The 15,856-nt window shown below is 45.7% G+C and overlaps 1 protein-coding gene across 7 annotated transcripts in view; it reads left to right on the plus strand.

Annotated features, from left to right (window-relative positions):
• The window catches only part of PC (pyruvate carboxylase), a 103,991-nt gene that overhangs the window by 13,267 nt on the left and 74,868 nt on the right, over positions 1–15,856 (plus strand). For 6 of the 7 annotated variants that reach the window (XM_064492085.1, XM_031448258.2, XM_031448255.2 and 3 more), the window contains exon 2: positions 3,759–3,793. The exons of the other annotated variant lie outside the window; for it this stretch is intronic. The gene's annotated coding sequence lies outside the window, so the exon portion shown is untranslated. The remainder of the gene's footprint in view (positions 1–3,758; positions 3,794–15,856) is intronic. 7 annotated transcript variants of the gene reach the window in all.

The following is a 15,856-nucleotide window of genomic DNA, read 5'->3' on the forward strand; positions in this document are numbered from 1 at the left end:
TGAGGCCCCAGAAGCAATGACTTGTCCAGAGCTACTCGGTTAGGAGGAGGTGGGGCTGATCACAGCCCGTTATTTCTACAGCTTTTAGCAGTTAACGAAGCACAGTGAGGAGCAGCGGGCCCTCCGGGAAGCGCTCTCCTGGGCACGGAGTCAGAAGCCCTGGCTTTGAGGACCTGCTATACAGGTTCTTCCCAGCCCGTTTTGCTTTGTGTACTTTGAGTTGTTTCGCCTGTGGGGATCCCTTTCCTCATCTCACAAATGTTGGGGCTAGTCCAGGTCCCTAGATCCCTGGCAGCTTTGAAATTCTTAAAAATCTGATTAAAATTTATTTTGTGAGAAAGAGTAGGCCAGGGACCATTACCCCTATTCTGTAGCTGAGAAAACTGAGGCTCAAAGAGGTGCCGATCTTTGCCAGATCACAACCAGTCTCCTCAGTCTTTACCAAGAAATCCTTGCCTTCCTGTTTCTCCCTAACCCACTGCTGCCAGCAGCCCTGGCCCTCCCTATGACACCCTTCCCCTGCCTGTGATGCAAACAGTTGTGTTGGGGTGGGTGTGCTCAGCATTTCTCTTCCCTCACAGCTACGGCTTTTCTGCTTCGTCCGCACTTTATCTAAACTCTTGAACTCTTAATCTCATTCTTTGCACACCTATCACGTTCAGAGCCCTAGACTGGGTGCTAAGAGAAGACCTGGGAGATGAGGTGCCCTCGAACTGCCGACAGAGTGGTTGGGGGAGACAGAATGAAACAGAACGTAAGCAGCAAGTCAGCATGCCGCAGATGTTTGTAGAGAGCTGGTGTGGGCGAGGTACGGCCCACGGAGGACGTGAAAGAGAAAATTCAGGAGAGGCTGGCAAATCAGGGCAAACCGCTAAGGCCAGGGAGAGGAGAAATGGACCGGCTGGGGGCTGGACGGGCACGGATTGGGGAAGGCTTTGTGGAGGAGGCGAGCTGTGAGCCTCTTTTGATGCCAGCAGGTCCGGCTCAAATCAAAGGGCTTGGATTTGAGCAGCCAAGGTTTTATTATGGGATAGAGGTGAGTTTTAAGCAACTAGAACTTGCAAGAGGAAGGCTGAGGAAGGTGGGAGGAGAAGGTGGAAGAAATAGCACTTCCCAGTTGAGTGTGAGCAGAGTGGCTGGTCACCGCGAAGAGGCCTCTGCAGGAGGCGTAACAAGGTGAGGGCACTTGCTAAGGTGAGCGTAAGTTAGAAGTGAGATTGGGTCCAAAGGTGCCAGGGGACTTGGCTGGACGCTGAGGGCCCAGCAGCAGCGGACCTGAGCTAGTTTGTGCTGTTTGTGTCCCAGTAAGCAACTTGTCAGCAGGTGTCCTTGTGAGCAGCTTCTTAGTGGCTGCTCTGCCCTGCCCTGCATAAGGGGCTTTGTTCTACAGTTGCTCAATATCTGTGTGTTGACTGGGATTAGATTGGCATTCAAAGTTTCCATAGTTTACCCCGAAGTCTCTTCTGCTCCTTATCTCCTTATCTTTCTCTGCTGAAGCCTGCTCCAGCTTGACTGTCTCAGTGCTGGTTCTCGCCTCCAGGATCACCCCTCAGAGAGGTTTGCCTTGGTGTTTGTAACCCCGGTGGATCCCTCCTGCCTTTGATGTGCCAACACAGGTGGCTTGCTTCCTCCTTATCTCACTTTCAGTGCCCCGGGTGCTGTGCTCGGTGCCTGTCCTAACTGCTCACGGAGGTACCAGGACCGAGGCAGGGCTGGACTGCAGACCCAGGTCTCATTCCAAGTTGCAGCATGTACGGGGGCTGCAGGGATGATTGTTTCATGTCAAGAGTATCTGGGAGGAAGTCCTGGACAGGCCCCAGACTGTCCAGATCTCTCTCTCGGACTCGAGCTGGATGCCCTGCAGGTAAACATTTCCCTGGAGGACTGGTATGGGCCTTCTCTCTAGCTCCAGGTAGCATGCTGCTCTCTCTCAACGGGGCCCATCTCCCCACATCTAGCAAGCGTGCTTGTTTGTAGGCTAGTCTCATCTGCAGACATCCTTCCCAGGAGTGGGGCGTTTTGCCTGCTCTCTGAAGCCTTATCTGGGCCCGCCTGACCATCCCTTCCCCTCTGTTTTAGCTGCCTCTAGGCTCAGCTGTGGGTGCTTTGCCAAACTGTCAGAGGAGTAGGGCCTGAGAGTGGATGATGAGAAAGTGATGAAACGAGTCAACCATTTCCTCTTACCCACTGAATGAAAAGATAGGATCCTACCTATTGGACTTTTTCTTCCATTCGACCCCGCAGGTACCCTCTTCTGCCTCAGCCTCATCTGAGACTGTTAGCTGTTTCCCTGAAACTCACTTCTTCTTGTCCTTCCACGGCTCTTGTTCCTGTGACCTTGTTCTCTGCAGAGCTTCTCTTACCCTGTCCCGTCAGAATTACTTTTCAGGCTTCCCTGCGTTAAAGTCTTGCCGAATCTGTTCAGTTGGCTGTGGGTTCTCTCCTTTAATGATAATGATGATAAATAATGACTTATTGTTATTAATAATAAAAGCCAACCTTTTGAGCTCTGATTCTGTGGTGGCAAGGACCTTGCAAAGCCCCTTTTATGTATTATTTGATTCTCACAACAGCCCTACAATGAAAGTACTGTTAGCTCCTTGTTTACAGATGAGGAATTGTGGGTGAAATAACTCCCCCAGAATCACATAGCTAAGAAAGGGTGTGGCAGGGGTCCGCCCCAAGCTGTCAGGCTCAGAGTTTCCACGTGGGTCACTTGTTCTTATCTCTGTTAGCTCGCCTCCACGACTTACTTTCTGGCACTTGGGGAGCAGAGCCTGTGCCTTTGGTATGGTGCCTTATGTAAGGCATGTGCTCGAGAAGTATTTAATTGAATTGAATGCCCTAAACATTCATTTTCAACCTTGATATAATCTACAAAGGCAACTGGTTTTCTCGGAACATGGACTTAGTTCATTTGATGGTTTGCAGGCCTGCGTCTCCATTTTGCTCTTTATTGACTAGTGGCTGGAGCTGACTGTCAGGTGTGGCCTTTCAGAAACAAAGCAATCTGTGAACTCCAAAAAGTGGTCACCTACCACCAGCTAGGCTCCCATGGGTCCAGACATGGGGTGTGCTCCTGTGTGTGTGTGTGTGTGTGTGTGTCAGGGGAGAGGGGATCTCTGCAGGAAAGGATCTGAGGAATTAGCCAGGGAAACAAAAGTAGCTTCTTAATTTGTGTCAGGTTACGTAGAGGCAGGAACCAGGCTCAGAGGACCCCTGGGGAGGTGGCTTCTGCAGGATTGGAGGCAGCTCTGCAGAGGAAACGGGCCTGGGGCTGGGTGGAAGGAGGCAGAAAGACAGAGCACTTCAGATAAAACAGTGAGTTTCTAGAAGTTCTTGTTCTTGTGTATTGGGTGCCAGGAAGAGGTTTTACTTAAATGTTTGTTACTAAGCACGTCGGCAAACGTCTGAGTGCATCCCTGGTACCAGGCCTGGTGCCAGTGCTTTGAGTGTTACCTCATTGGGAACCCTCTGATGGGGGTATTGTTATTCCCATTTCACAGATGGGAAAACAAGCTTTGAGTGGTTTCGGAATGGGTGGTAGAGCACGAAGTATGGAGCCCAGGAAGTTGGACAACAGAACTGGGGTCCTTACAGCCCTGCGCTGTCCTCGTGTCCCCCAGATGCCCCTGCGATGAGGGGATGCAAAGCAGCAGTTCTTCTCTGGGCGCTCAGTCTCTGTCCCCGCCACCCCTAGGTTCTCTGGGGAGTGCTGGAGAGAAACGAGGGTAACGCTTTCTTTTTCTTTTATTTAGATAGCGGCCTTCTGAGAGCTGACAAAACCCTGAGGGTAAGTGCTGTGCCTGGGTCCAGGTCGGGGGGTGGTGGTGCATGTGGGTCCTTCCGGAGCAGCGGCAGTGGATGTGAGCAGTCCTGGCTCGTCAGTTATCAATCTCAGTAAATAAAAAGGGCCAAGCTCTGACTTTTGGAAAATATAAGTTGTCTTTGTTCCCATCTCTCTTGGTTTTCTTGGTTTTCACAGGAAAGTGATGTCTGGCTCCCTGCTGGCCCCAGTTGGCAACTAGCCAGCTTCAGCAGGAGGCCCTACTTCTGGAGGGTGTGTGGCTTGAGATGCCTGTGGCGGGGGGCGGGGGGGGGAAGTGGCAAGGCTCCTAGGACCACGGGAAGCATCTCTAGGGCTGGGCAGCTTCTGAGAAGGCCCCTTGAGTCAGTGTGAAGATCAGGCAGCTGGGCAGTGAGGGGTGTGGGGAGGTGTGCACAGCTGGGCGCGGGAAGTGGCTCTGGTGACTGGCTGTAAAAGCACACGACATGTGTTTCCAGTGATGCTCAGCCTTTGGGAGTCACAACGATGAGGGGGTGAAGGTGGACTAGGCCCCTCTTCCCCTCACATAGTGCTCTCTGGCCGCACCGCCCTGTATTAACCTCCAACTCTTAAGGTTTCCCCTCACACAGGAAACTCCACTGATTGCACTGATCCTGGTGCATCTCCGCAGCCTGAAGTCCAAGGCCCTCGGGCCGGGAGCCACCTGATGGTCCCGTCCTATCTCCCGCTGCTGGTCTGTGAGAGCATCCTAGCCGGGCATGAGCCTGGCTCTGCCTAGTGTCCCGCCTGCATTTCCGACACTGATATGCTCTTCCCTTCACCCAGAAGCAGGCCAGCCATCACCCTCGTTTCACAGCCAGCTGCCCTGGAAACTTTGTGGCTCAGGGAAGACTTTGCCCAGAGCTCAAGTCCAGGGCTCAGCATGGGGATTCCTTTGTATGGGGATTTTTCTCAGGTGACCCTTCAGGACCCAGGAGCTATTCTTCTTCCTGAGATTTTTCCACAGTCCTTGCTTGTCCCGGGTCGTGGGCCAGCCATGGCCGTTTAGCACTCTAAGACTGAGTTTGTTTGGGAAAATGGGCAGAGTGTAAAGGCAGATGGGTATGAGTGGAAATGGCTCTGGACCTTTGATGGACTCCACCCTCCACAAAGTTTCCACTGCCCTGTTTTCTCTGCTTTCTCTCGGCCTCCTGCCTTGGCTGATAGAGCTGAGTGTTACGGCTCTTACTGGCATCCCTGTGGGGAGAAGAGGGACAGTTAAGTGAAGGTCCCCAAACCACTTCTGTTTTGGAGTGAGAAATTGGGGTGCAGAGAAGACTAATTAGCAGAGTCTGAGATTCTGGCCATCCCCCCACCCCCTGCCTCTGTTTTTTCAGAGTGTCATCTTTTATTGCATGTCTTCCAAAATCCATTAATAGGAAGGGAAAATAAGTCCCCACGAAGGGCCTTCTTCTCCCAGGTCATTTAATTTATTAAAGCTTGTTTGGCTTCTCAGTCCCTAAGTCCCTTGAGCTATGCTTAGTTACTGTAAGTAAGACTCTGCCATTGAAGGTTCCTGCCCTCCCCTGGCCTCTCCTTTCTGTCTCCTTGGTGATCCTGGAGGGAAGTGGATGTGGTGTTTTGTTTTTTTTTTTTTTAATGCCAGAAGGCATAACCCTGGGTCATCTCAGCATCCCCTCATTGCAGCTGTTCCTTACCTCCTTATCCTGATTTGCCTGCAGGCCAGAGAAGCAGGGGGCTGGGATAGCCATGGCTGCTCTAAGTACATTTCCACCAGCTGTGTGTGGAATGGGGCCAAACTCCACATGTGGCAGCTCCTCTCCTGACCAACATCCATCCCTAAGTGAGGCCTCGGGAAAATTCCATGATCTGGCTGTGCTGAGTCATGCTTAGTCTCTGAGGATCCGTGTGTCACCTTTTGCATGTCTGTCACCGGTCAGCCCAGGGTCTGGGAAAGGCTGCAGTTAACTATGCAGAGATATCAAGCTGCTAACCTCTTAATATTTGCTTCTCCGAATGCTTTTACTAATGTGCTAGTTATCATTATAAAATTGATTAATATTAAGTCATTAGTAATAAATGGATTATTTATTCTGGAAAACATTCCTCTGTTATGGGGAAGCTAAGATTCAGAGAGACTAACTGACTTGATGAGTTTTGGGTGGGTGGCATGTCTGGATGAGATTTTTGATGCCCCACCCCCACCCCTGGGTTTTTGTGTAATGCAAAGATTATTCAGAAGTTACTTTGGTTGAAAAAAATTGATTTTCAATTTGTTCAAGTTGCAAACTCAGAAATCTTGTCCTTCCTTTAAGGGCTAGTCTTTTACATTTAGCTTTTAAATATAGCCTACAAATCTTTCTGTTCTATTTATGATTCCAGAAAATTTCAACAATCACTTTAAGAGGTCTTTTGTTAATACTTGATCCATTTGCAAAATTAACTCATTTGAAATTTTTAAATTGAGAGTTTATGAATTACATTCAACTTTCTTCAGTTGTTTTAGTACTTACAATTAACAGAATCTTTAATACTTTTAAAAGGATTCCTGTAAATTTAATACATTAAACTGACTTACATTTTCTTAAATATTCCTATATTATTTTATGTTTTTTTACACAGCTTTATTGAAGTATTTTTGACATAATAAATTACGCATATTTAAAGTATACAATTTATATTTTGACATATGCATACACTTTTGAAACCATAACCACAATTAAGATAGTGATTATCCAGAAATGTCCTCGTGCCCCTTGGTAAGTCCTTCCTCCCACCCCTCTCTGCCTTCCCAACTCCCAAGTAACCACTGAACTACTTTCTCTTATTACAGATTAGTTTGCATTTTCTGAAATTTTACATAAGTGGAATCATGTAGTGTATATTTCTTTTTTGTCTGGCTTCATTCACTCAGCATACTTATTTTGAGATTTGTCCAGGTTGCATGTATCAATAGTTCTTTTTATTGCTGAGTAATATTCCATTAGTGGATATTCTACAATTTGTTTATCCATTCACCTGTTATTGGTCATTTTAGTTGTTTTCAGTTTTTGGTGATTCTAAATAAAGCTGCTGTGAACTTCTGTGTACAAGTCTTTGTATGGACATATATTTCATTTTCTCTTGGGCAGATTGTGTAAGAGTGGAGTGGCTGGATCATATGACAGGTGTATGTTTAACTTAAACTGCCTGACTGCCTTCCAGAGTGGTTGTACCATTTTACGTTCCCACAGGCAGTGTATGAGAGTTCTGATCCTGCTACATCATCACTAAACTGGATATGGTCAGACTTCTTCATTTTAGCCATTCTAAAGGTGTGTAGTGATATCCCATTCATTGTGGTTTCAATTTGAATTTCTCTGGTGGTTAATCACGTGGAGCATCTTTTCATGTGCTTATTTGTCATCTGCCAATACTGATTTTAAATTAGTAAGATTCCAACTTAAAATCACAAGTTTAAGCCAGTTACTCAGTTACACATTTTAATTGGAATCATGAGGCTGACTTGTTACTCTGAACAGACCAAATTTCCTTGAACATTTAAGTATGTAAAGTAACAGATACACACAGATTTCCTAACATGAAATTATAAATACTGTGGTTTTAATTTTCTTAGGCATATTTGTATACTTAAATTTAATCTTCCTAGAATTAAATAAGCTTACCTAATAAGGAAATAATGATATGATTTCAAACTGTAGTAGGTTACTTTCCTGAGCAACTTTTGGACTTTCTTTCTCAACTGGATGACACTGCTTTAGAATTCAAGAGCTTGCTGCCCAGGGGGAACTGGGTCTTAGCCTTTGACTCCTACTGCTAGGCAGGGCCCTGGGTCATTGCCATCTTCCCCCAGCCGGGGATGGTCTCACAGCCCACGTGCCCTAGACTGAAGCATGCCTAATCCTTTCTTCCCATGGAACTCCACTTCCACACGCAGGCTGCTGGGTTGTGTGACTGAATTTCATTAATCTGCTCAAAGCTTCATTTCTATGCACTATGGCCACAAGATCAGTGGAATTAAAATGCAAAGCAAGGTGGAATTTAGATTCTGCTTATCTTCCAAGCCTTGTCTGACCTAGGGCTAGTTTTAAAATCATGCCAGTGACACAGCCAGGCTAGAGTTGGAGTCCCAGACGTCTGAGTCCAGGTCTGGCATTTCCTCCTTGCATCTTACCCTTTTTCAAATGAAGAGGAAAGGAGTCTGAAACTTTAGAGTTCTTGGTGACTAAGAAATTCTGGCACCTGTAACCCATTCTTGCCGTTTCCTGTTCTTTAGTTCATTCCACTGGAAATGGTGAGAACCCTGGCCTCTCCCTAACCTCCCAGTGGAGAGCTACAACTCTCTTTGGGGAGGACATTGTCATCAAATGCTTGTTAGAGATTTGGATTTTAGATAATAAACAGATGTGTACTTGAGTTCCTGTCTTGGTCACTGAGTGTGGCTTTAGGAAGCTTGTGAATGGTATGGGACCTGGTTGAAAATGATTAATGCAGTCTGACCTCCCCTCCGATGTCTGATGCTTACGTAGCTCCATATGGGTAAGATTGAAGGTCTGTGGAGTTCCAAGAAAAGAAAATTTGTGTGGCAGACTGTCTTAGAGTCCTGCTTTTCAGAAGTTTTAAATATTGTCTTCCTTACTTTTGGCTCTGAGTTCCCCCTTCAGGTGGTGAGGGAGCATTGCATGATAAATAGCATGAAAGTATATTATTAAGTGATGGCAGTGACATCACTGGGTGTCAGAATCTCCGTCCAAAGAGAGAGGAAAATGTGCTCCTCCACAGGGCAGGGCATTGAATGGCAGAGGGTACAGAGAAAATTGAACCTAAAATTTAAAAAAAAAGGCATTGGACATGGTAATTTCAGTTCTAGAAATGTAACCTAAGGTATAATGGGACTAGCACACAAACATCCTAGGCTGTTCAGGACGGCATGTTTATAGCAAAACTCGCAGTCCACTCAGTATCCTACAATGCAGCTTTACAAATAGCCTGTGTACCCTAATCAGACTGTTGCTCTAAATCTTACCACAGAACAAGAGCCATGGTGCTTTTACTCGAGAAAAGTAAAACAATGTGTAAGGTCTCACTGTTGGTTATTTTGGAATATTATCTCAATTTTTTTTTTCTGGATGCTGGAATTATAAAATTTTGTATTTAAAAAATGTTGCTGTTATTTTATTTTAAATAATCAGATTTAAAAAATTGAAGTATGGCACTTATAATACTATTTGGGGCTTAAGATTAAGTACAAAGTATTTAAATATTAGATTTTTTTTCCTGTTCTCCAAAAAATTGTTTTGAGGGGTGAAAACCTCTTTCTAAATGCTGTAAGGGATATAGGTTCTTGGAGAATGGTGAAATAAGGACTTCTTAAAATATATTGCTCCATAAAAGAAATGAGAAAGCTGGCAAAAGCTGGCAAAATCAGCTTTTTCAGATCCCTGGAAATTAATCAAAGGCTTGCAGCAATCCAAGGAACATTCATTCAAGAAAAACGGCTGAATCTTTTTTCAACAAAAAATTAGACATGTAAAGAAACAAACAATGTCATGTACACAGGAAAAGGCACAATCAATAGACACTGTCCATGAGGACCTCAGACGTTGGACTTTGTAGACAAAGTCTTCAAATCAGCTATTTAAAGATATGTGTAAAGAACTAAAAGAAAGTATGAGGGGAAAAAAAAAGTAAGAGAGCAGTGCCTCACCAAACAGATGATCAAAAGTGATAGAAATTACAAACAAAAAATTCTAGGGTTGAAAACAATAACTAAAATGGAAAACGAATCACTATAGGGGCTGCAGCAGAGCTGGGCAGGCAGAGGAATCAGCAAACTTGAAGACGGGTCAACTGAGATTAAACAGTCTGAGGAACAAAGGGAAAACGGGAAGGAAACCGTACACCTCAGACACCTGTAGAACACCTACCACACACACGATGGGAGTCCTGGAAAGTGCGTAGAGAGAAAGGAGCAGAACCAATCTTTGAAGAAATAATAGCCCCAAACTCCCCAAATTTGATGAAAACCAATAATTTATGCACCCAAGGAGTTCAGTGAACTCCAAGTAGGATAAAGTCAAAGAGATTTATCCTGGACACATCATAATCAAAGAATCTTGAAAGCAGGAAGAGATAAGCAACTCATCACCAGGGATCGTTGATAAGATTAAGATTAATCATTTCGCCTTGGAAACTATGGAGGCCAGAAGGCAGAGAGATGAACGCAGATACCATTTGAGGCAAAACCTACTGTATTTGACTTTTGAGTCTTAGATGGCTCTGATCTCTTCCATCTTCAGAGATAACATGTCAGTCTCGTCTCTAAATAACAATTACTCAAGCTCTTTTCACACTTGACCTGTTGGAATTCTTTTACCAAGTTCTCCTCTGCAAGTATTTTTTGAAATACCTAAGGAATGCTTACTATGTTTTCCACCAAGCCTGGAACATAGTTGGGGCTCAAAAAATATTTGCTAAATGAATGAAATCTACCTGGGTTACTTCTTTCCTTGGCCAGCTGTCTACTCATTCTTCACTTCTGCGTGTCGCCTGTCATTCTCCCTGTCTCAGGGCTGTTCCCTCTTCTTTTGCCTTAAACATGTAAACAGACCTGTCTCATAACTTCTCAGAGTACATCTTTTAAAAATATTACCAGATACGTCACAAAATTTTACTGAATGCCTGGGGATAGCAGAATAGAATTACAACACAGAGGGGAAAAATGTTCTGTCCCCAAAGGTGAATTTAATCTTTAAGTCAAGAAAAGTAAAACAACTTTTGTAACCTAGTAGTGGCAGCCTCTCCCCCACCCATTAGCCATTAAGGTTTCAACAGATATTAGGGTCTGGTCTCCACTAGCGCACCCCTGGACACCATGGAACCAACTGCTGATGTTCTGTTTGCTTCTGTTGTTGATAATAGGCCCTACATGTGTATAGCACTTTATAGTTTTATTATTTATTGGACAGTTCTCGCTGGGACAGGTTAAAGTCGTGGATGGTGGACCAGAGGTTCAGGGGGCTTCAGTAAGTCACCCAGCCCCACCAGGAGGAGGAGCGCTAAGCTTTGGCAGCAACAAACCTGATTCCTGGCCTTGGAGTCTTTCTGCTGTTCCCCAGGGTGTTAGAATGTGGTGTCTCAGTGTCATTGTGCACAGGCCTGAAAAGGCCAACCTGAAACTCTCTGTCTTTCCTACTGAAATTAATCTCTTGATGGGTGTTTGCAGCTTCTGTCCCAAGAGCTATTTGTTGTCACTTGGGCTTGTGGCCAGTTGGGAGTCTTCACTCAGGGCAGGACTTTCCTTCCCATCATGTTGCCAGAGGCCAAGCCTGTAAGACCTTAAGGCTTTCCTCAGCCTTTCTGGATTTTGACCATCCCATTCCAGCCGGCTGCAAAACAGCTGCTTGTAATTTTGCTGACCCAAACCATCTTTCCATCCCTTTTTACTCCTTATATTCTTAAATGGCAGTTTCAGTATTTGGCAGAATAAATTCCCCGTTATCTAATCCTGGGTTTTCTCAATTGACTGAATAGTTTAAGAAGGGCAAACGTTATTACTGTGCATGATTCTGAGAAACGGTGGTGTTCTTTCCTTGAGCATTTGCTGTGCACCTGTGGCAGGCACAGATGCTGGAAGCTGTCAGGCTACCAGAGGATCTGATGACATGGTCCCCGCCCACGGTCGCTAATCCTGTGGTTGAGGAGAGACGGGGTGCACGTGCTGGGGTGAAATACACGTTCCAATAGTGACCAGTTGATAAGGAAGTCATAATTGCCGTTTACTGAGCGCTGTTTCTGTGGCGGGTAAGATGCTAAATGCAAAAAACAAGTGTATAAAATTATCAGGGAAGTGGTGTAGCCCTGGTTGAGACTAGGGCTCTGGAGTCAGGGGGACAGGGGTGGAGTTCGGGCTTAGCTTTTTACCAGCCCTGTCACTTCTGGAAGTTCCTTAGCCTCTTTGAGCCTTGGTTTCATCATCTATAAAATAGGGGCAATAAGACCTCCCTTCTGGGGCTACTTGGGGCATTCAATGAAATAACGTGAAGTGGCACCTAGTGGACACATCATAGTGGCGGCTGTGTTGATGGTGCCGGCAGAGAAGTGTCCCAGGAGGACTCACTGGGAGAGGAGAGCACGTGAGGCCCCGGGCCTGTGGGCGGCGGGGCTGGGTGGGAGGGGAGTTGCTCAGGAAGGACTTCCCAGGAGAGAAGAGAAGACTCCCTCCCTTGAACGAGGGAGTCATATCTGGGTTAGTGGAGAGGAGGGGATAGCACCCAGGCAGTGGCACTTGGAAGAAAGCCATGGTGACGAGGAAAGCCGGGCACCGGGAAAGGGCGATGACCTCAACCTCACTGGCAGGAGGATGGTGAGGGAAGCTCCATGAGGGTGGAGATTTGTGTCTGTTTTCCGCTGAACCCATGGGACCCTGGCACGTAGAAAACCCTGTTGAAAGAGTGGATGCTGTTGTGGGGTAGTGAGAATCAGGGCTGGGAGATTCGTGCTGTGTATGCCCAGCTGCCTGTTGGACTGTGAGACAACGAGAAGCCTCTGAGATGTTTGAGCCTGCGACCCCAAGAAAGGCGAATGGGCTTTTGAGAAACTCTTTGGAGGTAGTGGGCCGGCTGCCCTGGCCTGGAGAGAGTCAGGCGTCAGACTTGGGGACTAGCTCTGAAAGGCCGTTGTTGCAATTCAGACATGCTGTTGCTGCGTGCATGTGGGAGGGAAGAAGCAAACAGTATTACAGGAGGAAGGTTGTCGTGGGGTGAAGTGGACAGGGGACTTGGGGAGCTTGAATTTACAACTCTGCCTCCATCCTGAAATGCAGAGCTGGGAAAGCAACCCAATCATGCAGTGGAAGGACCCAAGTCGGGGAGAGGGGTAGAGATAGGGAGCTGGAATGAGGTGCCATCTGTGCAGGTGGGCATTATACCCAACTCAGAATTTCCTGAGAAAATTGAATTTGCTTTAGACCAGAGCAGTTAGTCCTGAGATCCGATCTGGAGAAAATATTAGAATAGACAGCGGGGGCTCCTGCTGATGGGAGGAGAAGTATGTGGAGACTGAAGTCACGAGTTAGAAGGTGGTATGCTTTACCTTTTAAGAAAAGGTCTGTGTCTAGCCCTGTAGCTGGCCTCTCTCTTTGTTGTTCTTACAGCTCTGAGTCAGTTTTCTTCTCCCTCATGGCTTGCTTCTCCAGCTGGAGAGAACACACAGCTTAAAGAGGCTTTTCTCTCCTTGGGGTAGATAAAGGACATTTTGGGGGCAGAGGGCATATGGAGCCATTCTGAGCAGATTTATGGCCCCAGAAGAACATTTCAGTATTGCCTCTTTGAGATTTTTGTCCCAGTTCAGCCAGCCCTGCAGAGTAAACCCAAGGGTCCAGTTATCGATAGAATCCCAACCAGTGGTCTCTGATTTTTTTTTTAACCTACAATGCCTCTGACACCAAATATGCTGTTTTCCCCAGCACCAGCAAACTCTCTGACTCTCTGATACCAACCGAGTGACCTACAATTTAATTTAGTTCTGACACTAACCACCTGGAGTTTGCGCAGATGCCACAGGTTAAGGGCTCAGTCCCACAAGACTGTTTCTACTTCTGATGTCAGTTACCACCTGTACTTCGGAGCAACTGGCTGTAAATCAACCTCCTTGGGTTTGATAATTTGTTATAATGGCTCACAGAACACAGGGAAACACTTTACTTGCGTTTATGGATTCTTTTTTTTTAAAGGATGCTAATAAACAGCCAGATAAAGGGATACTTTAGGTGAGGTCTGGAAGGATCCAAGCACGGGACCTTCTATCCCCGTGGAATTGGGGGTGATCTCCTCTCCTGGCACCTGAATGTGTCCACCAACCAGGAAGCTCCCTGAACCCTGTTGTTTAGGGTACTTATGGAGTTCCATTATGAAGGCACGATTGGCCACTGGTGATTAACTCAATCTCCAGCCCTTTTCCCTTCCTAGAAGTCTGGAGGTAGGGCTGAAAATTCCAATCCTCTGATCATGTGGTTGGTTCCTCTGGCAACCAGCCTCCATCCTGGAGCTACATCTTGGGACAAAAGATGCTCCTTTCACCCCGTCACTCAGGGAATTCCAAGGGTTTTAGAAACTCTTGCGTCAGGAGCCTAGGACAAGGACAAAGACCAAACACATTATTTCTTATTATATCATAACATCTAGAGTGTGCGATTCTGGGCTTGGATGGGCTGGAGTTCTACCCTTGGCTGTGAAATCATTTGAGATGATGAGGACTTCTGCCTCAAAATCTGAGGTCTGGTGGAACGGTTACTGATAAGGCAAAGGAAGCCCATGTATGACCCAGGTAACTGCCTTAGAGGTGCTCCACTTGAGCCTAATAGAGCCTTGTAACAGGTTACCAAGTGGTAACCCAAAGGCTTAGGGCTTAACTTATTTTAGCTAAGTAATACTTGCACCTGGTATAAACATTTGAATGTATTAAAAACTCTTTTTGTTCTCTCTCCCTTGTAACTCAGTTTCACTCTTTAGAGACCACCTCTGATTAAAGTGTCTTGTCTGTCCTTTAAGAGCTGATGAGTCCATTTAAATTAGAAGTATATTTCTGTTCTTTTTTTCTTCCTACATCCTCTCTCTCTGCCCTGTGCCCTAAGATATATTTATCAATGTATCTTAGAGATCTTCCCATATCAGTACAGATGTCTGCCTCATTCTTTAACAGCTGTGTAGCATTCCATAGTTTTTTTCTTTTTTCCATGTTTGTTGCAAAATGTCACACAGAAGACATATTTAACACACACACACACACACACACACACACACACAAATAAATAATGAACATATATGTACCCATCCCCCAGGTTAAGGAATAAAAGATTAGGACCATATCAACCCCCCACCCCCAGTTGGAGCCCCTTACCCCCACAGCAATTCTGACATTTGCAGTAATTATTCCCTTGATTTTCTCAATAGTTTAACCATTATGAACAATCTCTAAATAACTGATTGTTTAGTTTTGCCTTTCTTTGAACATCTTAGACATGGAGTCATACTGTAGACTTCGGTGACTTGCTTAGCATTACGTTAGCAATTCATCCTTGGTGATACATGTAACTCCATTTGTTTTTAGGGCTATGTAGCTTTCCACTGTGTGAATGTGCTACAGTGTGTTTATCCTTTCTACTGCCAAGAAGCCTTTGGGCTGCTTCCCTGTGTTTACTCTTAGGAGCAACCTTGCTGTGCACATTCTTATACATGCCTCCTGGTGTAGTGAGCATGTTTCTCCATGGTACAAACTAGAGTGGAATTTCTGCCACATCTAGCTCTTCTAGGTTATGCAAAGCTCTCTTCCAGCGTGGTTGTGCTAATTTATCCTTCTGCCCACCAGCAATATAGAGCATTGAGTATTTTCTGATCACCCATGTGGTAGGAATTTGGCCCACAAATCTGTGAGGGTTGTCTTGTGGTTATAACTTCTCGGGGTGAGTTTTTTGTTTCCCCTGTTGCTCAGTGCTGAAGATTGAGACACTTGATTTTTCTTGCAGGTAGCTCTAGGGGGTGAGGAGAGGTAGATCAGGTTTATTTCTGCTTCACTCATATTCTGGAGTGTCCTGAGAAGTTACAACTTAGACCTCGGGTAAGCTCTGGGCTCTGCCTGTGTGCCCTTTGGATCTGGAATCCCTGGGGTCTGCCCTCCTGGTTTTAAAGACCTGTGGTTGGCCCATCTGTACCTAGTAGGTCTTGCCAGGGTCTAGGTCCACTCTAGCATTCACTGCATAGATAGGGTTGCTTTGGGGAGCAGGAATAGCACAATTATTAATACATGTCTTAAGGGATTTTAAAAATAATATTATCCTATTTCAGACCCTGGTCCCCCTTGACTGGTTGCAAATTCCTACTTCCACATAGATCTTTTCCCAAATATTTTCCTTTTGATTTCTAAAATTCCCTGTAATTTACACTTTTTTTTTTTTCATTCCTGGGAAGACTGAATACCCCGCTATCTTTCTGCTACTGCCAGATTGATCTTGTTATGTGTTAATTGCAGGCTGGCCTGATTGTTGTTTGTTTTTGTTTTTTTAAGAACCTT

Source organism: Camelus dromedarius, chromosome 12, assembly GCF_036321535.1.
Source record: "Camelus dromedarius isolate mCamDro1 chromosome 12, mCamDro1.pat, whole genome shotgun sequence".
NCBI classification, from domain to species: Eukaryota; Metazoa; Chordata; class Mammalia; order Artiodactyla; family Camelidae; genus Camelus; species Camelus dromedarius.